General features: G+C 48.5%; 1 long non-coding RNA gene across 7 annotated transcripts in view; it reads right to left on the bottom strand.

Annotated features, from left to right (window-relative positions):
* LOC119392715 (uncharacterized) overlaps positions 1-26,810 on the bottom strand; it is a 65,287-nt gene that overhangs the window by 7,876 nt on the left and 30,601 nt on the right. For all 7 annotated transcript variants that reach the window (XR_005183679.2, XR_005183678.1, XR_005183687.1 and 4 more), the window contains 2 exons: positions 21,874-22,013; positions 7,955-8,059 (listed from right to left, as the gene is read on the bottom strand). This is a non-coding gene — a long non-coding RNA (uncharacterized LOC119392715). The remainder of the gene's footprint in view (positions 1-7,954; positions 8,060-21,873; positions 22,014-26,810) is intronic.

Here is a 26,810-nt window from a genome sequence, read left to right as displayed (position 1 = left end):
GCAGCCACTTTTTGTGCCCAGAGTTGTCGATGACCTCCTACGATGTTGTGCCACAGAGCACAAGCTGTACACCACCTACCAAGTAGAAACGAATGGCCTTACTTAAAGCTGAAACTTGGGCTAGTTGGTCTTGACTTAAATACAAATATAGCGGAACAAAACAAGGACAGACAAAGATACACAGGACGTCCTGTGTGTATCTTTCTATGTTCTTGTTTTGTTCCGATATATTACGTATTTAAGACCTCACTTAATGTCTTAAGCGCACACTCGTCGAGATATTCTCGATGTACGTCTCTAACGATCGCCGTGACTGGGATGTCATATTGGCCTGTGTGACTTTCACATATAATTCCTCTCGAAATGACACCGCAGGACGTTCACATTTTTAACCTTTTTTTGCGGTCGCGACCACACATTACCCTTTGAAACAATCTTGCCTTCATTACCATGTGGTGCTAACCAATACGCTCGCGACGCCATCGCCCGGGCTCACATGGCTCGTCAAGTCCCCCGACCTCGTGTCTCCACCTCGCGGGATATCCAAAAAGCAGGCGTCCAGGCGCTGTTTCGGTCACCGTGTCACGTTCTTCGGGTTGTGGCAGCAGCAATATGGGGCCCGTCGGAGGCAGCTCTCCTACAACTGTTGTGTGACCTAGTTGTGTGAGCACGCTAGAAAGCATACAAGGTCAAGGGTTCCGCACATGCTTAGGACTACCACGCTGCACATCGCCCAATGAAACTATCGCCGAAGATCGAGCTTGTCCCGTCAATGTATACACATGCTCGGCGAGCGTCTTGGAGTCCATCTTCGCCTTTTGACCCGACACAGGCAACATCCCCTATCAGCACTCCATGCCACTCACCCAGACTGCAGTTATTCAAGAGGAATATTGTGGTACGAGAACATCATACTATAAAGATTCTCTCCCCCTTGTGTTCCTGGGACACCTCAGTGGGTCCTGCCTAGACTGCTTGTTTAAGCTTCAGATAACTTGGATTACGAAGAAGTCCCTTGTACTATATATCGGCCTAAAGCAACTTACCCTCCTTCACATTTATAAAATGCACGGCGGTGCGGGACACGTATACACTGATGGATCTACCACGTCATATATTTCCGCCGCAGCCTTTGTCATCCCACAGATAACCATCGCGCGATGTTTCAAGTTAGATCACAAAACCTCATCAACTACCGCGGAACTTGTTGCTATTTTGTCCCCATGGGATACAGAGCACAAAATGACACTCGACCACACTCAAATGCTCAGACTCCTTGTCGGATCAAGGACGACATGGCAGACCCTGCTCTCCTGAATGACAAACTCATCGTTGATGCCGACGCAACCCCGAAAACTTCGGTAGTCGTTTGCTTAACGTGTGCTGCCGTACGTGACTGATGTCGCTGTATGCTTTACGCCGTCTGACGTGTTTGCCCAGCGCAAGGCTATTGTTCTCCCATTTTCCATCCTCACTGTCACCACTGCATCAACTATGCTACTGGTTACTTATTACCGGCATCCGGTCGCTTTCTGGAAAGACTTTAAAGGTGGTGTTGAAGCTGCCAACTACGGTAATGACCGTGACATTCTTGATGGCTCTTCCTGGTAAGTTGACGCCATCATTTCAGCTTCTCAACTATTAGAGAGCTTTAGTTTATCGTTACCGTGATAGCGGTAGATCAAGGAATAGCGTTACGGTTGCGCAAGGGTTCGTTGCGGAAAGCGAGTTTGAATAGACAGTTTCACGTACGTGGATGATTTGCGTAAGTTGAGCTCCTCTGTGTTTACACTGCGCATGCGCAGTACGTGGAGGCCCCCCCACGCGTTTTGCGGACGTGCGTGAGATCTTCGCGCTTGCGTTGCATGCTCTACGTACGTGAAACTCCTACGGAGCGCTCTCGTGAGATCACGGAGTTATCGAGAGAGGGTAGGTCGGCAGGTTTCAAGATGGTGGCGCACCGAAAGAACGCTGCGAGCGGTGCTCCGCGCCTAACGTTTTCTAAAAGTGACGACCTTGATGTACTTTGTGACGTTCGAGAGTGTAACGCAATCGAAGACAGGACGCAGTATTCAATGAGATGGACTGAAATCATCGTGCGCTTGTCGGCGGCTAGGAAATGTTTTCAGTGCCCGCAGCCGCCTGCACATGTACTGCGTGATCGCGTAGACAGCAGCAGCTCCGATACTCAGTTGCGTCTGATCACATCCTCCTCGTCGTTCGGTGAGCCCCTAAAAACTGTTGCTCTGTCTCCGTTATGAGGACGTCGTCAAAACCAGCCCAAGAGGACGCTCAAAACAAATGCGCGGCACAGTGTACGCTGTGATGTGTTTTCCTGTTTGAATATACCCGGCGACTGTTATGTCTGCCGTCCGTCTTTACGTGCGTTTCTGCGTATGTGTCTTCCGCGCACGGAGCGTCTCCCGCTCGGCGATGGTCTCTCTGCTTCTTCCTGGGCGTGATTGGCTAGTAAAAGCGCAAAAAGCGCGTTTCACATGAATAAACAAAACTCGTGTTACGGCCTGCGCGTTGGTTGTGCGTTCCTCTACTACCCGCGGTCGTTCTGCCGCCAGTACGCAGCACCATGCGACAGTATGCGCCGCTCATTCACGCTTCTTCGGCTTCAATTTAGCTTCAGGAGTATCTTCGCCTGCCACCGAGGAGCACGGAAAGGCATGTGAAAGCAATTATCGGATCTATGCGAAAGTTCCGTGTATGCGGAATCTCCGTGGCGCTGGCGCTGCATCTGCGTACGTGAAACTATAAACGTATACCGGCCGCGGGCAGCGTACCGCACGCAGAGTTCTCACGTTGGCGTACGCAAAGCATCCACGTACGTGAAACTAAACCTGTCTAATATAGCCGGACAGCGTTTACGCGATCAAGTTGTGACTGCGGCGTCCCCTAGCGGAGGATGCATGCGTTGAAACGAAGTGAGAAGAAACTGAAAATACTTGCCGGCCTCCGCAAATGCAATAATGATATTCCAACTTTTTGGAAGTAATTAAGATTAAACAACTAGAATCCGCGCACCGGAAGCGAAAATGTATCTATTTTAGAATTGTTTACAGCGATTATCTTGCTAGGCCTAGAAGCGCTCTACATAAAAAGCTATGTCGAAAACTCAGCTAAGTTATCTATGATGCTCTGTCATCAAAGTTTCCTGAAGGTAAGCGACGCTAAATCTTTGTAATAGTGTGCGTACGGTAAACGCTATGGGCAGTCTAGCATTCTGCGCATGCGCAGTTCAATCCCACTATTTGGAAAAGTCCGCTGTTCCGCTAATCCCGCTCAACTAAAATTTTTTATTGTCTCGAGCAGTTTTCACTCTACCATCTATAAAAAATTTTGCTCATCTCATCGCCTCCAATTTCATGCTTTCATTCACAAGTTCCTCTCGTCTTGCCACTGTCATCAAACGTAATTTGGTCATACCACAAGTAACTCTCACACCATCGACACCAGAGCGTCGCGTTTCTACCGAAGAGCGCCGAATCATTATTGAGCAAATGGACGAGATTCTACAGCGTCAATACTCCAAGTCCTTGGTCATCACCTGTAATATTGGTGAGTAAAAAAACTGCAAGGACGCTTGAGCTTCGCCTCTAAGAGTAGAACGCGATGGCATAATCGGGCCCCGTGCGCATCGCCTCCTCAATTGCTAGCTTTGCTTCAGTTCTCGGTGGATGCCTCAACTATGCCGCAAGGAAACGAACGTCTGTGCGAGTAACATAGGCCGTTTCAAGCTATCCTAGAATTCATATTTCAAGTTCAGTTGTGAAGTGCCCACTACGCTATTATTCTTCCTTTTGCAAATCAACGAAGGACCCACTACGCGTCCGTAAGGCAACTCGCGAATCTACGCATCTGCTCACTTTGATGCATTTGCTGCTGCTGCTGCTGCTGATTAAATATGTCGGAGCATTTTGCAATTGGTGGGACTTTAAGACACCCACTCGTCGCGCAATTGACATGTTTTGACGTCTGGCGTGTTTCTACGCTACTGCCACACAATATTACATACATTAAGCCCACTCCTCCCACTACATGACATTCATATAGTGTTTGTTTCCGAAGCAGTTTCAAGCAATGGTATGGTTCTGTGGTAGAACGCCTGCTTGCTACGCAGAAGGCCTTGGTTCAATGCTCACTCGAGCCGAATATTTTTGTTATTTACTTTGTTTGCATCTGTCACGATTTCTTACGGACAACGCTGATTTTTCGCTCAGTACCAACGACGCAGACAACGACGCCGACACCGGAATTTCTGCGAAATGAGCTTTTTAACGCTATTGCTTTAAAAGCGACTCCATTCAATGTTGTGCTTCTTATCGCCGTCTAAAGAAGACTACGAAGAAAGACGTTTACCCGTTACTTCGAATAGATGACGCCCTTGACATCATTGTAAGGTGCAGAGTACCTCACTTCCTTGAATTTACGTTTTTGATGCTCCGAAATTCCCGTGGCTGAGTGTGATCACGCGAAAAAAGCTTTCGTAACTCTGGATGGTCTAAGCGAGTTTAACGTCATGCCACTTGAACTCTGCAATGCGGCTACTACTTTCAGTGTGATCGCTACCATCCTTCGGTGCTACAAGTGGAAGAGATGTTTATGTTACTTCAGAATAATAATAATAATAATAATAATAATAATAATAATAATAATAATAATAATAATAATAATAATAATAATAATAATAATAATAATAATAATAATAATAATAATACTCTTTATTCTGGTATGTTTACATGAGCAATGTTACATGCCACCGAGAAGAGACCAAAGGAAACTTGGACCGGTGTTCTGTAGCGATGCGTTATACTTTATTTTATGTTAGTCAGGGGCGTAGCCAGAAATTGTTTTCGGGTTGGGGGTGTTCAACCATACTTTATGTATGTTCGTAAGTGCGTTTGTGTGTGTGCGTGTATATGTACGCAAGCAAAATTGAAAATTTTCGGGGGGCGGGATTTGAACCCCCCCCCCCCCCAATCTTGTCTACGCCCCTGATGCCAGTCTCATTATCCACCGCTTACGGCTCGTTAATCTCTTTGATAACCTGGGCGGACCGTCGCTCTGACCATTGGCCAAGTCCAAAAAGCACGAAGCGGCATTAGCTCAGGTAAAGGCATTGCTACAATATAGCGGCCATGTATGAATTGAGTTCTCGACAAATTTTCCTACACGCATTACTCGTGTGCATCAATTCGGACCTGTCTTGCTCCTGCGGGCCTACAGCGCAACGAAAAGTAGCGTTTTGATTTTGGGCAGTCGCACTACTCGTTGGCCTCACTACGATTTTTTACACACTAGGATCCAACTGCGATAACGGAACTGCACACCGACGCGAGTGGTGTTAGCCTTGGTGCGGCATTAGCACAACGGAAAGCCGCCTATGGCGATTAATTCATCGGCTGTGCCAGCGGTACCACAGAGAAGGAAAAATTAAATTACTCAGTCTCAGAGGAGTGGATAGCGACCATATGGGCGCTGAGAAATCGTCACCATTACCTCTACGGCCGTCCTTTTGACATTACCGACCACCATGCTTTTGCTGGTTGTCTTCGTTGAAAAACCCATCTAGACGCTTGGGCCACTGAGTGCTTCGCTTGCGAGAATACATGACAGGCGTGTCGTATATCGCTCTTGTTGCGAGCACTCTTACGCTGACACCACTGATATACTTTAAGAGCAGCGCAAGGACTCATCGCTTGCCTTTTTGCTTGACTACCTTGTCATTTCATTTTTTTTCCGCGACACTACCGCTACATCGTCAAACAGCTCAGTTTTCCGTGCGAGACAACATCTGGTACCGCCGCAACTGCCCGACAGTTGAAAATGGCTCCTTGCTGTTCATCGGCACATGCGCTCAGGCATTTGTGCGTAGGTCTATGCCGAAGCCCAAACCGCTCACGCCGACGTCACAAGGCAGCGTCAGCGGTATTATTGGAATGAGATATACTGATTTGTTCAGAAGAATAGCAAGCCTTGCACTACATGCCAAGAAAGCAAGACATCTCCATAGTGCATCACTGGAGCATTGCAGACGTTTCATTGTCCGGCTCGACCTCTACGGCCCGCTTCCATGCAGAAGGTCTAAAAGCCGCTGCATAATTATTGGTGTCGACGGTCAGACCAGCTACGCCGAGACTGGATCTTCCGGCAGCGACTACCCGAGAAGGTGCTCCTTTATGCTTCGCAATTTTCTTCGAAATGGTGCTACCCGACGTATGTCTATTGAGCGATAGGGTTCTTGTATTTATGTCAAACGTTATCCAACATCTCGCTGAACGCGACATCCCTCACCACAAATATACCGCGTCCCATCCACCAGCAATTGGTCTGACCTATGCCATATTCGGCGGTGCCGCACTGCCACCGTGGCGGTGGAAGAGAAGTTACGTGAAACACCACCCGAGTTGCACGCTTCTATACCAGCCAGATTAACGCGTGAACCATCAAACGTGAATCTGTGACAGCAGCACCGTGTGCGAGAGACAGTCGAAAGTCAGCAGACGACAATTTGCACCGGCCAATTTGTACTGGGTATGAATTGCAAACGACGGAAAAACAGACAATTAGAGACGCTTGCGAGGCGCTGTGTGTCCAATGTGTGCTCATATGTTCTTCAGGCGCTTGTGCTGCATCCGCTTGTGCTGCTTCAGGTGCGTGAGCTGCATCAGTGCTGCGCCTACTCGACAAAGTTTACGGCAATTTTTGCATTGCCTTCGCTGTCCGGTAAAATCCCGTCAGCAAAAGTCGCCTTGTGCGGGCACACCCACGCACGTTTTCCTTCCAGTCCAGCCATGTTCTGCGGCAGCGTCAATTGTAAATTACGCCTGCACTAATGGGACGTCGCCGCGTCGTCTGCCAGCGTGCGCTGAACTACGGCATTGCACAATTCTCGACCGTCAATCTCCAAGATGGCTCTGGTGTCGTGGCCGCCTCAGCCGAACGTGCGGCACCGCACGCGTGGTGCCCAGCCGAACTTTCAGCTCCGCCCTCGTCGGCCCGGGCGAACCTACGGCCACCACACAAGTGCACCGAAAACGCCACCAGCGCGGTCAGCCGAAGATGCCAATAGGTGTTTAATCACACACTGAGCGAAAACTTGGGAATGTATATTTCGTTCGACCACACCATCATTAAACACCGCACTTCTCCTTGTTGCGTTCGCGTATCGTATGCCACGACGCATGTGACTAGCGTCTTTTCTAATTTTTTTTCCTCTTGTATGACGCAAGCCTTCATGTCTATAGTGTACCCTGCTGCCGTACCGATCTGATGCTTCCGAATGAACTACGATTTCAGAAATAGCTTGATACGCTCGAGATTTCCGTCATCTCGCTTGTTCCCAAACCAGTAAGGATGAAGGGCAGCAAAAAAAGAAAAGCATGGTGACAGTTACCAACCCACACCCAGGTTTACTGCTGGTTTCCTTGTTTGGCGCCGCGTGGTCGTACACTGTTCTAAACTTCTTGCCTAATATCACGGTCCCTACCGTATCACCAACACCACCTTCCCTGTAAATTACATCGCTGAGGCGCTTAAAACATAGCAAGACCGGAACGTGTACTGCCTCACCTCGTGTCTGTGAGGCACTCCACCTGAGCCACCTCAAGCTATATTACGACTCCGTCATTCTCCGTCATACTCCGCGTTGCCCACAGTCATTGCACTGCCTTGCCAGACGTTCAACCTTAACAGCAACATAGCTCGTCACAAAGGGTAGTAATTATGAAATAAAGACAAATGAATTAAAGTGGAACAAGAACAGCTTGCCGCTGGTGGGGACCGACCCCGTAAGTGCCACAACCAAACGAAAATAAGAGCACCTTTTTTTACTGCCAATGTCTTCAGTAATACATCGTGACTGAAGAGCTCTAAATAATCAACAGATTCGCAAGAATTTTTGAGCAATATACTATGATTTTATCTGAGAATATATAGCACTTACCAGCTTCGTACATAAAGAATTCGGCAATGATGATATATTGTAGTGTATATCCCCAGAATGGTTTTTCCCAGCGCAGCATAATGTGCAGTTCCGCCTATTCAAATTCTGTGAAGTTTAAATAAACAAAGGCAGGGGTAAAAAAAGTATTCATGCATATTACATTAAAAGAAAATGAAGTATTGAGAGTGCTGGGTTTGATTAGGTGAAATGAATCAACTATGCATCCGCATAAATCATGCGGCTGCAATCAAGTTGCAAGCCGCATGAATCATGCGGCTTGCAATTGTTGTGACGATACAAAGCGACAGCTTGTGTGCCACTGCACGTCTTTAGAAACTCACGGATGTGTTCTGGTAGGTACACTCTGAAGTTCAAAGAAAAGACCTCTCTCGGAGTGAAGCTGCCGCTGCCGTGGCCCACACTTTCTTACAAGCACTAGGCTACAAAATCCCGCTTTATTGTGCTACACACAGCCAACTGAACTTTATGAACGATTGTGCACTGTCAGTATCTCTCCAAGTGTTCGTCCTTTCCCCGTCCCAAATTGCACTAAGCCAGCTGGACACGTCCTCGGTTAAACTCCTGGTCTTACCTTTTGATGGTCTCTCGGTTCTCAAGGAACTGTCGACAGGGCCGATGTAGTTCTGAAGAGAATGCGGAACTATTCAGGTCGCATAAACTTCTCAGTGGCGGGCCTGCTGCCAGATCTGCATTGCCCCGTGTTCTCGATGGAGAAGCTGGGGAGAAGGTTAGGAAAATCCTACTGAAATTATATTCATATTTGCTTCAAGGGACGAAAGAACACAATCACGAGAGAGGACACGGGACAGAGCGCCTCTGTGACGTATCCGCTCTCGTGAGTGTGTTTTTTCGCGCCTTAAAGCAAATACGTACGCACACCAACTCGCCCAACAAAAAGTTCTCTTAAGTCTGGTGAAATTATATTTTTCGCATTTCGGAATCAGTGGCGCAACCACGTAATTAACTGTGCCTACATTCCCTTGTATCGTCATTTCCTCTGCAGCAGACAGCGACAAGTATGTATAATACAGGTTCGTAGCCAGGAATTTTTTTCGGGTGAGGGGGGGGGGCGCATTTGCTGAAGGTCGACTATTTGGAAAAACGCCTATTTTCCTTATTTATATTCGATAAAACACCATGTGTCATCAAAAATTCCGGGGGGGGGAGGGGCAGCCCCACCCCCCCTGGCTACGGGCCTGGTATAATAGCATAATTTCTGTGTAAAGATTTCTAGTGGTTCGCTCGCTCTCGCAGTGCCAAAAGAACGAAAAATATGTTTGCATTTTCAAATACTTCTGGTTTTCTGGGATCTGACTTCTCTAAATTAGGAAAAGTCTGTTTTCTCCAGAACGCATGGATCTTCGGGGACAAGAACGCAGTCCATGCGCACAAGTGCACAAATTTGACGTCGCAATGTCACTATATGCATTGTTTCGCAGATTACCCCACACTTCTCTAATAGACATAATGGCGTCTTTGGAACATTGTCATATCACTGCCTTACAACACTCATAAGGAACACTTGATTATTCACAGCCAGACACGCTTTTACGACGCACGTTTCGCCTATTTGTTCTTCGTGTGCTGATGAAGAAATATTGTGCATGTGCGTTATATGAAAGGAGTGGGAGGTGGTGGAAGATCGCTACGATTGATTGTAATATAGCATATTACGCCCACTTCTCTTTGTTCCTTTCTTTCTACAATACAAGCTACATGTCCATACCCACCGTTACTTCTAACGCGATAGTGTTAAAGAGCTCGTTTCGCAGAAATTCCGGTGTCAGCGTCGTTGTCGACCTTGTTGGTTGTCAGCAAAAAATCATCTTAACCTTGACCAAAAAAATTAAGGAAGATGCATTTAGAACAAATGACGAAAGTCTCTGGGTTCGAGTGAGAATCGACCCCAGGCTGTCAGCATGGCAAGCAGGTATTCTACGACATAGGCACGCTATTGCTTGAAACTGTTTCGGAAAAAAATCCGGCAGATCCCACGCACCGTGGGAATCGATGTAATGCGAAGCAGCCAGCAATGAGCTGCATACATCGCCTTGTTTGTTTTGAGGCAAATGAAGTCATTCATGTCATGACATCTAGTCCACTAGATATCGCATGTTTGTCATCCACGCATGCGTGCATGTGCCAATAACCACTGCGCAGGTCCATGGATGAAAAGTATCTGGCGTTTCGAAGGCGGTCGAGCGAGGCGTCGATGCGAGGAAGCGGATAGGCATCTTTCTTTGTGACGTTCTTCAATTTGCGGTAATCTACGCAGAAACGCAGTGTGCCGTCTTTCTTTTTAACTAGCACAACTGGTGACGCCCGTGGGCTTGTAGACGGCTGGATGGTGTCGTCTGCAAGCATTTGTTGAACTTGTTCGCGAATGGCGTCCTGTTCTCGTCGGGAGACACGGTACGCGTACTGTCGGATGGGTCTTTCGGTGGGTTCGGTTAAGATTCTGTGCTTGGTAACGGATGTCTGCTTGATTTTCGACGTAGTGGCGAAGCAGTCGCTGAATGAAAGCAAAAGAGAGCGAAGACTATCTTGCTGCGGAGCCGACAGCTTGGAGCTCACATCCAACTGGACTGTATACTGCTTGTAAATAATGCAAATAATGGGCTGGTTCTGACGTCGCTGATTTCCTCAAAGTAGGCCACAACGCTCTGCTTTATGAAGTGCTGGTATTCCTGACTGAAATTCGTCAGTAGAACCATAGCGGGCTCTTTCGTCAGTGCCATGAGGCCGCGGGCGACGCATACTTGACGAGACAGGAGGACAGATACACCGCCTTCTACAATTCCGAGGGCCATTCGGTCGCTGTCGCTCACCAGAGTAACCAGCACACTGGAACGGGGCGGCACCATCACGGAATCGTCGTATACACGCAGCGCGACAGTGCAGGACTCGTTTTCGTGTGAGTTCGTGTCGCGTGAGAGTGTCACCAGCAGCTCTCGAAGGTTTATGACAGCCCCATATTCTCTCAGAAAGTCCATTCCTAATATGACCTGCCTCGAGCATTCCTGTAGCACGACAAAAGTGCCGATGAAGGTAGAGTCACCAATATGCACTCTGGCAGTGCATCTACCAACCGGTGTCACCAGATGACTACCCGCCGTACGCAGCTGGGGACCATTCCATGGTGTCGTCACCTTTCGGAGAGCAGCCACGAGTTCACCACTCATAACCGAGTAGTCGGCGCCGGTATCCACGAGAGCGGTTACTTGGCGATTGTCGATAATTACAGCAATATCAGCGGAAAGCCTTGCGTCGTTGTCAGAAAATGGCGTAGCGGATAAATCGTCGTCGTCGTCGTTACCGGGTCGCGTCGGAGGATGTTTGTCAGGTCGGTGAACAGCGGCCCTACCCCCAGAGGTCGCTGTCCTCAGTTTTCCTGACGTGGGCGAGGACTTGGGGACCTTTGGCGAACATCGGAGAACGTGGAGTAGCGAATGAGTGAGGTGAAGCGCCGAGGAGACGGTGAACGTGACTGGTGCCTTGGTGCAGGAGGGTATGACTGCTGAGCTGCCAGGTACTGCTCAATCTCGCATGGGCGCTCACCATTGCTTGGTCGACGTGCGTTGGGGTGGAATCCCTGAAGGCCCATTCTGCGATAATGGCACTGGCGGTAGAGGTGGTCCGCTTCACCGCAGTGGTAACAAAGCGGCCTATTATCGGAGGTGCGCCACACGTTTGACTTCCGGGTGACTTCTCGCGGGACTTCGAAGTCATAGGCATTTGCAATCGCAGCAGGGAATTGTCGTGGCAGTACAGGAAGAGCGGAGGGTGAACGACGTTCCATAGATGGTTGAGGAGTCCGTAGCGCTTCGGCATAAGTCAGAGCTGGGGCTCCCGCGCGCATTGTCACTAATGGCTGGTCACGTTCCTGATCTCGTCCCGAATCGTGTCCCAAAGAACATTCGCGGTCGGCTGAGGAGTAGGGTGGCGAACTTTCTCAAACTCCTCGCGGACAATGCTCCGCACAAGCTGCCGGAGTGCTGCTACGTCGTGTCCACCCGTGAACGATGACACGGCGGTGACAGTACTTTGGCGCTCGTACTGAAGAAAGCGTTGCTGAAGCTCCCGTTCCATTGTCATCGCTTCGGTGATGAACTCAGCGACGGTAGATGGGGGCTTGCGCATGAGTCCAGCAAAAAGTTACTCCTTCACCCCGCGCATTAGAAAACGGACTTTCTTTGCCTCAGCCATTTCTGGGTCAGCACATTTGAACAAGCGCGACATGTCCTCAACAAACATAGCTACGCTTTCGTTAGGCTTCTGAATTCGGCTCTCCAGGGCCTGCTCGGCTTTCGCTTTTCTTTCGGGATTCCTGAATGGCTCACGCAGCTGTCATTCGAATTCTTGCCAGGTGTTCAGAGAACACTCATGATTCTCATACGACGTACGAGCGTAGTCTTCGAGGGCGAAGTAGACATAGCGCAGTTTCCTTCTTTCGGCCCACTCGTTGGCTGCTGCGACTCGGTCGAAGTGGTCTAGCCAATCGTCCACGTCCTCGAACACATCGCCATGAAATGACTTTGGGATACGTGCTGGATAGACCACACTTGGGATGGCAGTCAGGCGGCCTACGTCACTCTCTTGCGTCTGACTTGCCGTTGTAGTGCACATTCTTCTATCAGGTTCACTTGCGCATTTCATTTTTTTATATTCTTTCTTTTTATTATTATTTCCTTCCCTCTCTTCTTTAGTCTGTCAATCCCCTTCCCCATCCCTACACAGAGTAGCATGCCAGCGGTTATATACTGACGCCGGCAAAAATCTCTGTTTTTCTAATAAAGAGTCTCTCTCTTCTGCTGAGCTCAATGGGCCGAACTCGGGAGGTAGTCCTTGCAAGCGACGGCTGTGCCGAAGTGGCTGGTTTTCCCCGGGATCGTGGAAATGGTGGTAGGAACTCGTCTTGAGGTTGAAATAGCGCAAAAGGGTCGTACCCAGCATCTCCACCAGTTTATCACGGTAATAAAATGAAAGTCAATAATTGCCCGGCTATCAGCACGTCAGTTCCAATCGAGCTGAACGTCTTTGTCCTCTTCTACTAGCCGCCAAAAACTCCGCCACGCACAAAATAGCAAAACTGCCTCGCACAACAGACAAAGACCCACTGTATGCACGTGTCAATATGGTACATACCGCGCTAATGAAACGTATATTTTCGTACATACAATGCATCACCTGTCATTTATGTTCGTGACGCACTCATGTCATGCCATGCAAATTTTGGTATATACTCAGATAACAAAACAGCCGGATGCGCACCAAGACAGTTTCATGTAAATCATGCCGTATATGACATGCGTGTCATGATTTTCATGTTACCACCTGCCGTTTGTGTTCGTCATACAGTCACATCGCGCAGTACCAATTATGGTGTGTATCAAGCTAGCGAACCGGTCGTGACCGCACCATGAGCATGGCATGTGAATCATTCCCTACATGACATGCATGTCATGATTGTCATGTTACCACCTGTCATTAATGTTCGTTGTACAAACACGTCCCGTCATACACATCTTGCGAACCGCCGCGAGCGCATGATGAGCGTGGCATGTAAACCATGCCCTACATGGCATGCATGTCATGATTGTCATGTTACCACCTGCCATTTATGTTCGTCTTACAGTCACGCGACGCACTACCAGTTTGGTGTTCAAGCTAGCGAATTATTTGTTCAAGTTAGCGAACCGACCCCGACCGCACCATGAGCGTGGCATGTGAATAATTCTCTACATGATATGGATGTCATGACTGTCATGTTACCATCAGTCACTTACGTTCGCCGTACAGGCACGTCCCATCATACCAATTTTGTGAACCGGCCGCGAGCGCACGATGAGCGTGGCATGTAAACCATGCCCTACGTGACATACATGTCATGATTATCATGTTACTACCTGCCATTTATGTTCATCTTACAGTCACACCACGCAATACCAATTTTCGTGTATAAAAAGCCACCGAACCGGCCGCGACGGCACCACGAGCGTGGCATGTAAATCATACCCTGCATGACCTGCAGGTACATTACTACCTGTTATGTTCGTCATACAGTCACGTCACGCAGCAACCGATATGGTACATGCCAAGCTTGGGAAACGGCCGTGAACGTACTGTAAAGCAGGGAGACGCGACGGCAGCTTCGAGGCCGTTGTTTTATTGGGACGCGGGCGTCTGCTAGAGACAGAAGCGATTGCAGCTGACGCGTCCAGGCTTGTCTAGAGCCACAATGTTCTACCAGCTCGCGCTACCACGAGCCACGCGGCGCTCTTCTTTTTCCCTGGTCGACTGGACGCGAGTGACTAGCTGCCACTTGCGACAGAGAAGGGGTCGTGATCGAGTTGGCGATCAACTAGCGTGTGAGCAGCAGGCGCGAGTGTGTCGACAGATCCGATGGCGTGCGGCGCGAGGTTAGACTCTGGGCTCGTGACAGCGGTGTCGAAGGCTTCCACAGTTAATGGTAAAGGCGCGGACACTGCAGGCGGATGAGCCGGCTTGACTGCGGTCGCCGAATGGCCCAGGGCAGCAAGTGCAGTGGAACAGGATTCGGAAGTCAGGCAGAGGTCTTGCATTGCCGTAGTCGGTGTTGAATCTGCGGTGTCATCACAGCCACTGACCGCAGATGCTGCGAAGAAAGACGTGGGACTGGCAGGTATTAGTGACGGATCAGTGCCCGTGACGGATAGAGGTGGCACTGGCTCTGGTGGCAGGACCGGCACATCGGAGGCAGGAGCCGTGGTCTCTGGAGTTGCGGGCCTCGATTTGTCGATTGACGCGGGAGCCCGGGCTCGATCGCCTGGGTACCGGTTCTCGGCAGCAGGGTGTTGGAACGAAAATTTTAAACACGATAGTCTTTTTTGGGATATTTGAACGCAGAAATTTTGGTCTTTCTGTCTGTCTGTCTGTCTGTCTGTCACACAATTCAGACACCTGGCCAAAGTTTAAGCACTTGCCGAACGCCCAGCCATCTTGAACTGGTAGCTGCGTTCACATTTGTGAACATTGTCTATCAAAAAACAAATATTACGCATATCTGAGGCGCAACACCAATACGTAAGTATTAGGTAGCGTGTTCATTTACTAGAAAGTACATAGATACGTAATTCTAAAGACATTAGTGTTTCTTAGGCTGCGCTGAAAATGCGACGCTATGCACGAAAAAACCCTCTGCGGACGATATGGTGCTGCCACCTGACAGTGGCCCTGAGTTCTGCACAAGCTCATGCTTCTCGAGGCCACTGCCAGATGGCGTTCATATCTGACGCAGCGCCTCCTCTATTTTATCAATGCCAGCCAGATGCGGCCAATTCAACATAGAGGAGGCGCTGTCTGAGGCAAGGCAAAACATAAATGGCAGAAGACTATCGTCTTTCGACGACATTTGCAGCGAAGCACGCAGATACGCGGCCAAGTTTTTTGCTATGGTTTTAGTTCCGTTCCACCGCAAAAAGTTCGTTCTGTTTCTGTTCCGGAACAAAAAAAATGTCCTGTAACGGTTCGTAACCGTTGCTATTTGTATGCAAAAATTTGAATTTAGTGTAATCATAAAAAAATATTGAATTTGTGGTATACTTACTTGCGCTCTTAAGAACGTCGGACAGGGGTAAGACACGTTGAGTTGAATAAACTTTTTTTTTTGCCCAACGTTTGTTATTGTTCTTCCTACGTTCTTCAGAGGAGCGGTAGTAACTGTACTATGAATTCCTACCAATTAGCACAAACCAGTGCCCTTCAAAACCATAGCATGTATTTTCTCAAAATCACTTACGAATTTTTTAGCGGGTTCAATGCTTTGAGTCAAGATAGTGAGCACAATCTCAGAAGCAGCACGTCATTGAGTGTACGCTCTGATGTGCGAGACCGCTGTTCTGATAAAAAATTTCCAGGCCTGTGCGGAACACGTAGCACAGTCACGGCGAAAGCTGGAAGAGCGGCCTTTCTAGAACCCGTTGTATATTCTCTTGGGGCACCTAATACAAGTACACATGTAACGTACGCACTACGCCATAAATCATCGTAATTTTTCTGAGGTGGGGAAGCACCCGATATGCCACTTTTCGTCATTCTTCGGAAAATCGTGGTACCCGCTACACATCTGCAAGGAATTATGGGCACTTTTTGCTGTGGCTGATGGCGATGAAGAATTATGGCTGAGCCCATTTTGGTGTGTTGGAAGCATTCAACGACCGACTTGTTGCGCAATTCGCATTGTGCGACGCCAGGTTGTTCTTTTACTCTCATACGTCCTTGCCCGGCATGACGCCTGTATAGAGTATTTTTGCGAAGGCGTTACAAGCACCAGCGTGGCTCTGTGGTAGAATACTCGACTGCCACGCAGAGGGCGCGGGTTGAAATCGCGTCCTATCCTAGAAATTTGTTTCTCATTTCATTTTTTTCTTAATTCACGTGGTAGCGGTTACGGACACCGGCGGCGGTGGACAACTATGGCGCCAAAGTCGGCTGTTGTGATCTCATAACTGCTTTCGCTATAACAAACTTCAGCTCCGAGAATGCCCTCCTCACGCTGGCTTGCGTGACAGGCACGCAGAAGTCTACATGCGTTAATAATCTCTCGTTGCCACTGCTTTCGTTTTCCGCAGAATTTGAACATTGCTTTGGAATTCCTGCCTGAGGTGCACGCTAATACTGTACCCTGAGATATGCATAATTGCTCATGTTGCATGAACTCCTCTATACTATTGATAATAACATTGTTTCAGCCACACTATCGTACAAATATCTCGGCGTTCACCTTTCATCAGACTTACCTTGGTCTACGCACATAGCAGCTGTTTCTTCAAAAGCCTCTCAGTCTCTCGGCTATCTGCGCAGAAATTTGCGCAACGCTCCTTCTCACGTACGCGCATTATCATATCTAACTTATGTTCGCCCACAATTAGAGTATGCTTCATCCACATGGTCACCACATCATGATTACCTTATCCGTACGTTGGAAGCCGTCCAGAATAGGCCCGCGAGATTTATCGCCGGTAACTACAACTATCATTCAAGCATCACCCTAATAAAACAAGACCTTGCATTCATGTCACTGGATCTACGACGCGTTATTGCCCTTTTATGTTTATTTCATAGGTACATCTACAGTAACAAATTCCACTGTTTGCCGCTTCATCTTCCTCTGCGCACATCTCGACGCATTCACAACGCACGTAGTTTCATGCGCATTCATGGTCACACACAGGCATTTAACTCATCACCATTACCTCGAGCCATAGCACATTGGAACGGCCTTCCAGATCACATTGTATCAATCTCTAATCGTGAAACTTTTCGTGATAACCTGATTTCGTTGCGTTTTTCTATTGTAAACCTTTGTTGCACCTTGCTGTTTATCATTTGTATTTTTTTCTTTCTTTTTTGTTCTTTGTTTTTTACTTTTTCTCTGTATTTTTTTTGCAATGTATATACTGATGCCCCCCTTACTCAATGCCCTTTAAAGGGCCTGTCAGGCATTTTGAATAAATAAATAAACTGAGTTGTTCCGGATTTCCAAGTATTCTTGTGAACCGATAAATGATTTAAAAAATTTCGGTTTCACTCCGGAACCAAATAATAGACAAAGTTTCGGTTACGTTCTCGTTCCGGTCAAAAATATGGTTTTGTTCGTTTTCCGCTTTTGGTTGCTGTTCCTTTCCCACACACTGCTCGTCAGAGAAACGGTCTGTACTGGCCGTGGTGCGGAAGACGTTAAGGTAGATGAACACCAGCCAGGTGCAGCAGGGTCGGTTTTGGGAAAGGACGATGTTTGATGCCGTAAAACTGGAGCACGGCGTCTCGCAGATCATCGTAAGGACGACGGCTCCACGAGAAGTACGTGAGGTGGTGTTTGAGGTCAGGTGGAATATGGTATCCCAGTACTTAGAAAACGAATTCTTGGAGCCAGATATTGTTGAGCTCCAAGGCCGCCTCGAAGTCATCGAATCATGATCCCATGCAAGAGGTCCAGAATGGTGGCAGGGGTGGGTCGAAGTGTGGCTGCCAGGCTTGAGCTGGCTGGACAATAGCTTGTGGCAGCGGTGCTGTGCCGGTCACTTGCCCGTGTGTCCGTGTTCACCAAACGTAGAGCAGGGAGACGCGATGGCGGCTGACGACGCCTTGCCGTCGTCGTTGTTTTATTGGGACGCGGGCGTAGGCTAGTGACAGAAGCGATGGCAGCTGACGCGTGCAGGCCAGCCTAGAGTCAGAACATTTTACCAGCTCGGGCTACCAGGAGCCACGCGGCGCTCTTTTAAAGACGATATTACTCCGTAGGATACTTGAACGCAGAAATTTTGGTCTGTCTGTCTGTCACACGATTCAGTCACCCGGCCTAAGTTTAAGCACTTGCTGAACGCCCAGCCATCTTGAACTGGTAGCTGCGTTCATACTTGAGAACATTGTCGATCAAAAACCAAATATTATACATATCTGACGCGCAACATCAATACGTAAGTATTAGGTGGTGTGTTTCTTCACTAGAAAATACATAGATACGTAATTTTAAAGACCCTAGTGTTTCTTAGGCTGCGCTGAAAATGCAACGCTATGCACGAAAAAGCCCTCTGCCGACGATATGGTGCTGCAAACTGGCAGTGGCTCTGGGTACTGCGCAAGCTGATGTTTGCCGACGCCACTACCAGATGGCGTCCATATCTCGCGCAGCGCCTCCTCCATTTTATCGATGCCAGCAAGATGTGGCTGATTCAACATAGAGGAGACGCTGTCTGAGGCAAGGCAAAACATAAATGGCAGAAGCCTATCGTCTTTCGACGACATTTGCAGCGAAGCACGCAGATACGCGGCCAATTTTCTTATTTGGCTGAAGTTGCGAGCAACCGTATCTTTATCGCAGTTGCCCAGAAAAATCTGTTTACTGGAGTGCTTTCCGCCGCCCACCTCTGCTTTGGAAAATGGAATGTGCTTGGCGCTCTCGATATCGGCGCGCTCGGGAAAATCGCAGCGCCGCGTGTCGCAATGTTGCCGCTCCGGCAACCAGTGCCAATCTTTTTCCGTTGACACTGTACGTACAACCTTCGCATGGACCTTGCAGCGCACCCTGTTACTCTAGCCGTGGAGCCCCATAGCTTTGTTCCCACTCTTCGACATCTGAGTCGCGGTACGGGGGTCGTCCGAGTCCTGGTGCTTTGACCTGTATTAAAATTTCTCGTTATTCAGGCGCGCCTAAATAGGTGTTTAAAAGGCACACTTTATTTCGCTGGTCGACTGGTCGCGAGTGGCGCGGCGCTACAGTACCATGAGCGTGGCGTGTAAATCATATCGTACATAACATGCATGTGATGATATTCATGTTAACGCTTGTCATTTATGTTCGCATAAAGCCATGTCGCGTTACAGCAGTTTTGGTGTTTATCAAGCTAGCGAACCGACCGCGAGCGCATCATGAGCGTGGCATGTGAGTCATACCATACCCTAGCTGCATGACATGCATGTCATGATTTGGATGTTACCACCTGCCAGTTATGCCCGCCATGCAGTCATGTCAACAATACCAAATTTGGTACACATCAAGCCTGCGAAACGGCCGCGAGCGTACCATGAGCGTGGCACGTATGTCATGATTTTCAAGGTATCACCTGTCATTTGTGTTCGTCATAACTTTTGTCATATCAATTTTGGTATATATCGATTAAATTAAATAACCGCGAGCGCCCCAAGACCATGTCATGTTAATCATGCTCTGCATGACATGCGTGTCATGGTTTGCACATTAGGACGGGTCACTTATGTTCGTCGTACACTATTGTCACACCATACCAATTTTGGCATATATTACGTTAACAAAACGGCCGCAAGAGCACCAAGGTCGTGACATGTAAATCATGGTGTTCATGGCATACATATCGTGATTTTCATGTTATGACCTGTTATTTATGTTCGTCATACCGTCATGTTATGCCATGTCAATTTTGGTATACATCCGATTAGCGAAATGACCAGAAAAGCACAAAGCCGTAGGCGGATAGATAGATAGATAGATAGATAGATAGATAGATAGATAGATAGATAGATAGATAGATAGATAGATAGATAGATAGATAGATAGATAGATAGATACGCTCAAAGTCGCAGAAGTTTGTTAAGAAATGCTCCGCATTTAGAAACATTAATGAAATTCATGTAGTGGAAGAAGTCCACTTAACGTATGTAATATTTTGTTGTAGACGCGTACAATCGCGCGAGGAGTCAAAACATCTTAATTGCACAATGAGTGGGTGTTTTAAAGGTCCACCTATTGCTTAGACATATTTAATCATCGTCAGCTCCAAAAGCATGAACAAAGTGAGCAGCTGCGTAGATTCGCGTGTTGCCTTAGGGACGCGTAGTGGGCCCTTCGCGTATTCGCAAAAGCAAGAATTATGGCGTAGTGGGCACTTAACAACTGCACTTGCAGTAGGCATTCTAGGATAGTTTGAAACGGCGAGTGCCACGCGCACAGTCGTTCGTTTCCTCAGGGCACGGTTGAGGCATACACCGACAACACAAGCGAGGCTACCAATTGAGAAGACTAGGCGCAAGGGCCCCGATTAGGCTATCGCGTTCTACTCTTGAAGGGGAATCTCAAGCTTCCTCAAAGTTTTTAAATGCGAAGCAATTCTTAGCGAACTTCTGCGACTTTGAGCGTATCTATCTATCTATCTATCTATCTATCTATCTATCTATCTATCTATCTATCTATCTATCTATCTATCTATCTATCTATCTATCTATCTATCTATCTATCTATCTATCTAGTCGCCTACGGCTTTGTGCTCTCCTGGCCGTTTCGTTAATAGGAAGTATACCAAAATTGCTATGGCGTAACATGACTTTATGACGAACACAAATGACAGGTCATAACATGAAAATCATGATATCCATGTCATGAATGACATGATTTAGTACATGCCACTGTTTTGGTGCGCTTGCGGCCGTTTCGTTAGTTTGATATATACCAAAATTGATATGGCGTGACAAGAGTGCAGCGAACATAAGTGACAGGCCCTAACGTACAAATCATGACACGCATGTCATGTACAGCATGATTTACGTGCCACGCTCATGGTGCGCTCGCGGCTGTTTCGCTAGCTTGATATACATCAAAATTGGTATCTCGCGACGTGACTGCGTGACGAACATAAATAACAGGAGTTAACATGAAAATCATGACACGCATGTCATGTACAGCATGACTTACGTGCCACGCTCATGGTGCGCTGGCGGCCGTTTTGCTAGCTTAATATAACCAAAACTTGTATCTCGCGACGTGACTGTGTGACGAAGATAAATGACAGGAGTTAATATGAAAATCATGACAGGCATGTTATATAAAGCATGACTTACGTGCCAGGCTCATGGTGCGCTCGCGGCCGTTTCGCTAGCTTGATATACACCAAAATGGGTATCTCGCGCCGTGACTGTGTGAGGAACACAAATAACAGGACTTAATATGACAATCATGACACGCATGTCATGTAGAGCATGAGTTACGTGTCACGCTCATGGTGCGCTGGCGGCCGTTTCGCTAGCTTGATATACACCAAAATTGGCATTGCGCGACGTGACTGTCTGACGAACACAAATAACAGGAGTTAACATGAAAATCATGACACGTATTACAGCATGACTTACGTGTCCGGCTCATGGTGCACTGACGGCCCTTTTATTAACTGGATATATACCTAAATTGGTATGGCATGACAGGAGTGCGTGACGAACATAAATAGCAGGTCACGTATCGTATATATGTAGCAGAATATATGTTTCATTAGCATGGTAAAAAACGTCAGCATGAAGCTTTCGTAAAATATTTCTCCATATGCTCTGAAATATATGCTTTTAAAAGAAAACATAAAACTACATTAAATGAATAGATGGCAATGGACACTTACCAAACCGATCCATGTACGATTCGGATAAGAGCTGTTATTAACTGCTTCGCAATAAGGGCCTAAGGGAGGTCGAGATTCCGTTCCAAAACTACTGCTGGTTACGCGGTTACAACCAGGAGGCCAATTGTTTCCGCTGACATCTGCAAATAAATAGAGCATTGGTAAAAACAAAGGCCCCATGATACTGTTTTTTGATATATAACTACTATTAGTGCCATCGCCATAAATATGGGAGTTCATATTGCATAATTAATGATACAAGTTATGTTTCGCGTTATCTTCTTGCAAAAATTAATATCCGAAAATTCTTCCCACCAAATAACGTCTATCTTGAACTGTTACTATGTAGTATACTGAAGGAAAGAAGTGGAAAGGGCTCGTTTTTCTTTGTTATACACAATATTAATGCGAACTAACAGACAATAATGCCAAGGAAAGTATAGGGGACGTTATTAGTAGTAAATGTAATATAAATGTGAAGAAAGAAAGGTGGACGAAAAGATAGCTTGCCGCGTGCAGCGACCGAACCTGCGACCTTCGAATAACGCGTCCGATGCTCTACCAACTGAGCTACCGCGGCGGCCATCTCACCGTCCACTTTATGGGGTATATATGTGTATTTAAACGTGGGAGCGTCAGTCAGCGCCGCCAGTAGCCTTGACGGCGAGTGTGGAACATTCTTTTTCTGCCTGTTGACGCCAACATATATATATATATATATATATATATATATATATATATATATATATATATATATATATATATTGTAGAGAAGAATTCACCGAAAAGGAATGCCTAGCGATCATCTGGGCCCTTACGAAGCTCCGACCTTATTTTTATGGTCGCCCATTCGATGTCATCACCGACCACCATGCCCTCTGCTGGTTGTCATCATTGAAGGATCCATCAGGCCGCCTCGCCCGCTGGGCACTTCACCTACAGGACTACGATATCCGCGTGCTGTACCGCAACGGACGCCAGCATGCTGACGCCGACGCACTCTCGCGCTCCCCCTTGCCTGACGACAACACCCACAGCTCAATGTCTCACAATGCCGTTTCTTCCACCGACGTTCACACTATCGCTACCGAACAGCGCAAGGATCAATGGATCGCTTCACTGCTAGATTTGCTCACTGATCCTTCGGCAACACCATCCACTCGCGCGTTGCGTCGACAAGCCCACCATTTCGCCATTCGCGACGACCTCCTGCACCGACGCAATTACAACGCCGACGGCCGCCAGTGGCTACTAGTAATACCCCGCAGTCTGCGTTCTGAAATATGCGAATCGTTCCACGCTGATCCGCAGTGTGCGCACTCTGGGGTATCGAAAACATACCACCGAATTCGCCAACGGTACTTTTGGCGAGGCATGTACCGCTACGTGCAGAAGTTCGTTCGCTCCTGCATCGATTGTCAGCGCCGCAAAACTTCAACGCACCAGTCACCAACAGGTCTGCAACCTTTACCTTGCCCTGATCGGCCGTTTGGGCGCGTTGGCATCGATTTGTATGGGCCACTCCCTCTGACTTCGGCTGGTAACCGCTGGGCCATCGTCGCTGTAGACCACCTTACGCGATACGCCGAAACTGCCGCCCTCCCAGCGGCTACAGCGCGCGATGTAGCCTCCTTTCTGCTCCGCCGGCTCATGCTGCGCCACGGTCCACCCCAGGAGCTGCTCAGCGATCGAGGCCGTGTCTTCCTGTCGGAAGTCGTCGAAGCCATCCTCAAAGAGTGCAACGTTGTTCACCGCAAAACTACTGCTTACCACCCGCAGACGGATGGGCTCACGGAACGCTTTAACCGCACGCTCGGCGACATGCTCTCGATGTATGTCGCCGCCGATCACACAAATTGGGATTCCATTCTACCTTTCGTCACCTACGCCTACAATACCGCCCCTCAAAGCACCACTGGTTTCTCACCATTTTTCCTATTGTACGGCAGGCACCCGTCGCACACAATCGACACAATCCTTCCATACAAGCCGGATCGATCTGAGTGTGCGCCTATTTCTGCCACAGCCAGACTTGCTGAGGAGTGTCGCGAGCTTGCGAAGACCTTTACTACGCAGGACCAAGAGCGGCAGAAAAGCATCCGCGGTGAGACCAACACTTCTGCACCCACGTTCCTACCCGGAGCACTCGTATGGCTCTCGATCCCTACCACTGCAATTGGCCTCTCTTCCAAACTGCTGCCCAAATACGAAGGCCCCTACCGTGTCGTCGAACGCACATCCCCGGTCAACTACCTGATTGAACCCATCGACCCATCTTCCGACATGCGCCGTCGAGGGCGCGACATTGTCAACGTGGAGCGCCTCAAGCCCTACCATGACCCGCTCGTAGTGACCAGCTGCTAGGTCGCCAGACGGCTCCCTTTTCGTACCCGGGGTAATTGTAGAGAAGAACTGGAACGTTGTAATGGGCCGTCCTCTCCAGCGCCTTCTAGTGGGTCGCCCTCTTCGCCTCTTCTCGGAGAGCACGCCTCTCGTGCTCGTGCTCGTGAGAGTCTGCGAGTCTGCGCTCTGTCGTTGTGCATCGTCGCCGTCAATCCCGCCGTCAATAAACGCCTTAACAATATATATATACACACACACACACACACACACACACACACACACACACACACACACTGGGCGTCCCAGCTATCTTTAGCCAAGGGTTAAAAACTGCATTAGAGGCAGGCGAGTAAAGTCAGTTACACATTTCTGATAGTCACCTTGCGCACTAGAGAAAATTTTTTGTTTTGTAATAATAAATTCCTAATTAGGATTATTTCGCTTAATTACTAAATATTGACTGTAGGCAAGAGATGCGACTTGCAATGTTCGAGAGCGCCTTGAGAAATCCCCCATTGCATTATTTGCGATAAAGAAAGTCTCACGTATACCATTTTTTTCCAAGCTACAAAGAAAGCCCGCGAAATACAAAAAGAACCACGTGACTAGCGCATTCGCGTGCAGCGAACGTGCTGCTCTCAGCCGTGGTTTAGGCGAACGAAATCAGCTGCGGCCGCGACTCTTCGGCGCCGTCGCAGCGGTGGTCCGAAAGGTTATTGCTGGTTTCTTGGCCCGCGCTCGCTACAACTTGCAACGTCACGCGCGCCAACTGGCTGACGCGGGGCAAGAAACCACAGCCAACTTATCGGCCTACGCGGGAACGGAGCCGGCGAGTCGCGGCCGGAGCTAATTTAGTTCGCTCGAACCACGGCTGAGAGCAGCACCTTCGCTGCTCGCGAATGCGCTGGTCACGTGTTTTTCTTGTATTTCGCGGGTTTTCATTCAATCATCGCAACAATCAATACACTCATACAATCGCTGGTTTTCATACAATCATCGCAACAACAACGACATCATCGACAAAGAACGTCGGCAGGTGAAGAATGAGGACTTGGGAAAACGGAAACTTGCGCAGTTGCTGCCTCCGGAACTGCGTCGTCTAGGTTCCTTCTTCGTTATGTGTGGGCCGTCGACGCATAGGGTAAACAGAGCGGCGACGTGGGGAGAGAGAGAGGAGATGTTCGAATCGAGGGCAGCGATCAGCTTGTTAGCGAACTTGTGGTGCGGCGGAGCGAGCGTAATGAGCGTTAAAGTGAAGCCGGAAGCAAGGCGCTCGCGGGCTGTCATCGAGGGCTTGCACACGGCGGCGGCAATGCCTTGCAACGTGTCCCGGGTACCTACATGAGAAGTATTTAGAACAATTGTCGAGACTACGCCACGCGTTGGCGGTAGGAGTGCTGGACCTGGAGACAGGAAGAGGAGTATGGTTCACAAGATGCTGGAAGTGGTACTGACACTTTGCGGGCGTACATGGCAGCTACCACAGCCTATATAAGTGGATCAGCCACAAGATTTTGCTCGCGGGTAGCTGGCAGCATCTCAACGCTTGTTCGGGGCCGAGAGTGACGCTAGAGAGTGACGCCACATTGAGTGATGAAGCTCGCCTCGTCAGAGCTCGCTCCTTGCGTAATTCATCATAGCTCTGGCACAAGATAACGTCGGCAGTTGTGGTCGGGTTCCTCGCCAGAAGCATTTGAAAAGTATCATCGTCAATCCCTTATATGATGTGCTTGATTTTTTCTGTTTCCTTCATGACAGCGTTCACGCGTCTGGATAGATCGACAACGTCTTTATTATACCTGGTAAACGTTTCAACCCTGGCCTGTGCGCGCCTGCCCAAACACTGCTGGGCTCGGAGCTTTCTGACGGCGGGTCGACCAAATACTGCAGTGATTGACGTCTTGAAGAGCGACCACCTCATTGTTCCTGAACCAAGGACTGGTGACGCCAGTGAGATAGAACGATACGCCTGTTCACTTGTCCGCCTCAGTCCACTTGTTTAGATCGCTGACCGCTTCATAATTCGAAAGCCAATCTTCAACGGCGTTGTCGTCAGTTCTGCTGAAGATGCGAGGCTCCCGACGGGGAACAATGCCAGCGCAGGTGACGTGTGGCGAAGGGAACGTCTGCTGGTCAGCGTCCGGCACGGTAGTAGGTAGCGTCCGGGAACGCAGTTCCAGGGTGGTAGTGGAAAGTTACCCAGCATGGCTCCACCAAATATAAAGGTGATTTATTGAACGTAGAGCTGGTACCTGGTCATGCAATGCACCGAGCACAGTTCCCTAGCTCGAGCTTCTGGTGCACGCATGATACCATATACATATATATATATATATATATGGATGCAAGACAGACACCATCGTTAAACTACGCGCGCAGGTTAGTGCGCCCTGCGGGAGAACAACAGCGCGCTAATGAAACAAGAAAAGGTCGTACGGCACACGCCATCGTCGCAGGCGGTTCTGAAAAGGGAAGCAGAAGGGAAACACTACTCGAGGAAGTATCAGAACCAGTTATTCTTTCTTTTGGGACCACCATTTGCGATACAGCCAGAAGGACGTTTTCTTCGCCATTGAGGAATTCATCAGACAGTC

The sequence above is a fragment of the Rhipicephalus sanguineus genome, chromosome 1 (assembly GCF_013339695.2).
Source record: "Rhipicephalus sanguineus isolate Rsan-2018 chromosome 1, BIME_Rsan_1.4, whole genome shotgun sequence".
Classification (NCBI taxonomy): domain Eukaryota; kingdom Metazoa; phylum Arthropoda; class Arachnida; order Ixodida; family Ixodidae; genus Rhipicephalus; species Rhipicephalus sanguineus.
This window is presented reverse-complemented; position numbering and strand designations above follow the sequence as displayed.